The sequence below is a fragment of the Nannospalax galili genome, unplaced genomic scaffold (genome assembly GCF_000622305.1).
Source record: "Nannospalax galili isolate Female #2095 unplaced genomic scaffold, S.galili_v1.0 scaffold1774, whole genome shotgun sequence".
Classification (NCBI taxonomy): Eukaryota; Metazoa; Chordata; class Mammalia; order Rodentia; family Spalacidae; genus Nannospalax; species Nannospalax galili.
In genome coordinates this window covers 306,003-309,370 of record NW_008334864.1, presented here as the reverse complement: position 1 = coordinate 309,370, position 3,368 = coordinate 306,003, and the positions used below count along the sequence as shown (strand labels likewise).

Sequence of the window (3,368 nt, the reverse complement as noted above, 5' to 3'; positions counted from 1 at the left end):
TATATATATATATAATATGCTGGGAGCTAGATAGAAGTGTGCAAGTTTCTCTCTGTGTCCTATATATTCCACTGGGTTCAAAGGAAAAGGAAAGCCATGAAGACAATATCATGATGCTTATGAAAAGAATTTCCTGCTATTTTCTTTTGATAACCACAAGCAAGAAATAGGTGATAAATTTATAAAAGGAAGTATAGCCCACGCTACAAGCTGAATGTGATAGGCAGTAGTAGAAGTAGGAGAACAGAAAGGAAAGTCATCATGTGGATACTAAAACTTTAGGAGTCTATGCACTGGCTGGGCACCTACTGATGGAGTCTTCTTTCCTGAGAAGCTCCACCTACCTCTGAAAACTCCACCTACTCCACATACCTCTGAAAACTGACTACAGCGCAGCACTATATGCATTTTCAGCTCACTGAAACAGAGCTGTGAACTAGGGAACTACCATGAGGATCCAGACCAAAATGTCAGGGCATTTGAAAAAACTTAATTAGATATATTCGCTGACTTGGAATGATGTGCTGTTCTTTAATAATGAACAAGCAGTAGCCTTCTTAGAAAAAAGGGGAAAACGGATCTGGGCATGGTGGTGCACACCTTTATTCCCAGCACTTAGGTGGCAAAGGCAGGAGGATCTCTGTAAATTCAAGGCCAGCCTAGTCTCTATAGCGAATCCAGTCCATCTGGGGCTACAGGAAGGCCCTGTCTCAAAAAGACAAACGATAAAGCAAAAGAGAGAAAAAGGAAAATTGCTTGATCTGGCTATCTAAGTGAAAAATGATTACAGATAACAGGCGGGAGGATAATGCTAACATTCCCACTGTGGATGAGGAAGTTCCCAATACTGATTCATATCAAAAAACAAATGAGGCCTGGCCTGAGGTGAATGGAAAAAGAATTATTTTCTTTAATGTGACATAGACGGTTTCAGGAAAGCTAAAGTAAAGCCACTTAATTATGCTCGGTTGTCTCATATCCATCAGGAAGATCAAAAAGCACCTGTAATCTTCCTTCAAAGACTACAAGACGGCATGAGAAAACATAAAAACAGCAGAATCACAGGAAGAGGAAGTTCTCCTAAAGGACAAACTCTTAACTCAGTCAACTTTAGGCATTTGTCAAAAACTCCAAAAGCTGAGAGCCCATCCTGAAAAGACCATGAATAATTATGTCCAGACCACAATTTCTGTCTTTTATAGTAAAGACGAAGAAAAAGAAAAGAGAAAAGAGAAAGCACCATGGGAAACTGATGGATGCTATCAAGGCCAACTGGATAAAGGCCATCACTTACCCTGCAACAACGTCCAAGCCCAGGTACTACTTTTGCTGTGGACAAGAAGGTAATGTTCACAGGGACTGTGACCAGAAAAATGGGACCTCCCAAGGAATCTTGCCCTGTTTGCTGGGAAGTCATTGAGAGAATCAGTGTCCTTACAACCAATCAGGTCCCAGGTCAACGTTGTTCTCATAATAGTGTGTCTTGTAGCCTCCCATACTTGCTCCCATTTTGCCTATCAAACTGGAGGGGCCATTGGAAGTGTTGACTATAGAGGACCAGAAAGTCAGGCTCATGATTGACTTCTCGGCATTATCCTTCTCCCCTGGTCCCCAGTCTCACAGAAGCACAACTCTTTGAAACATACCCAGCCAGTCCCTAGAATGTTATTTCAGTCAGTCACTTGCTTGCTTGTTCATGGAATGGCCTCCACTTCTGTTATTCTTTTTCTGATACTTCTTCACACCCCAACTCCTCTGTTAGGAAAAGACTGTTCTCTTTTTCTAGGCTCAAAGTTAAGTTACTTCTCCCTCCTGGGCAGTATTACTGCTTGTTCCTGATAGAGAGAAATACCAAAGCCTGAGTATGGACAGATGGAAGGGTTAAAACAGTTACTCCTGTGGTCAAACATCTTAAAGATCCTATATGATTCCCATTTCAAAAGCAATAGTCTCTAAAACCTAAAGTCAGAGAGTAACTAATTCCCATAATTCAAGGACTAAAGAATCAAGGATTACTTATTAAATGTTCTAGCCCATATAATACTCTATCCTTGGTGTTAGGAAAGGCCCAGACAAATGGAAACTAGTCTAAGATCTGATTAATTAGGCAATGGTTCTGCCCCGGCCCACGGGGCTTCAATGTTGGGGGGTCGGGAGAATAACCTGAAGGAATGAAACAAACAAGGAATGCGAGGAAATGGAGGCAAGACAAGGATCTGATCAAGCCTCAAAATTTTATTGAAAAGTGTCAGGCATATATACTGGTAGTGGGGAGGGGGGAGGTGAGGAGAAGGAAAGTGCTGGGCAGACGCTAATTGGTGTTGTGGGATGCTATAGCTAAGGAGGGTTATTCAAGGGGCATTTCTTATCCTAAAGGAACATCTGCTAACTGCTATGGTGAGCATAAAACATTTCTCAAGGCTGACTTAGCCTGGGTCACAGAGTTGTTTTTCTACATTCTTTAACTAAGTGCTATCTTATAGAAACTTACAGAAAACCATTAAGCTGTTTTTTCTCAAGGCCATAAAGATTTGCAGGAAACCATAAAGCTGTCTTTTTCTCAAAGCCATAAAGATGTTTCTCTTCTGGCCTTTTGGCTCCCAACATCTCCTCTCTTTTTTATTTATTAGAGCAAACAACCAGACTCCTCCCGTGAGGATCCCTGAAGATTTCTTCACCGTTTTTTGCTCTTGGTACTTTTGGGGAGGCGAGGCAGAGCAGTGAGGGACCTTTGGGTCCCTGCCCAGGTGACTGCCCGAGTTCTTAGCATCACATTGTAAAAACCTTTAGCATCTAATAAGTTTTATTGCCATAATATTTCCCTCCTCCTCGTTGACATCATCCCTTATGTTTATTCTAGAGGAACCCTGTGATATTCTTGACAAATCACCTGGACCCTGATAGCTTCTACTCGGTTTTGATAAATTTACTGAGAATATTTATTTTACATGGCCCTATTAGAAGGATTAACAGAATCACAACTATGAGTCTGTAAATGGGGCCAGCCAGGGACCCCAAGTTCTCCGGGTATTATTCCAGACTCATTTTCCTCTTCTCCAGCCTTTATTTTATTACTTTTGAAGAGGTAACCCAATTTGCCCATGGGGACTTGGGACTCAGACCACTCTGGCTTCTTCCATGCTGAACAGGGACATAGAGGGTGGCAATTGGGGTACCCCTTCAGTGGGCCTATTTAAAAGACTCAAATTGAGACATGAAGGAGAAGTAAAGGCAAGAATAGTTACCATTACAAGTTCTAGACGGGGAACCAGAAGAAACGTTTAAAGTCCATTGGAATTTTCTGATGAGGGCTTTCAAAGCATCCATCTACTGCTTGTTCTTTCTCTCTTTTTTTTTTTTTGCTGCCA

The 3,368-nt window shown here is 41.7% G+C and overlaps 1 pseudogene; it reads left to right on the top strand.

Annotated features, from left to right (window-relative positions):
- LOC103731252 overlaps positions 1-3,368 on the top strand; it is a 211,131-nt pseudogene that overhangs the window by 191,143 nt on the left and 16,620 nt on the right.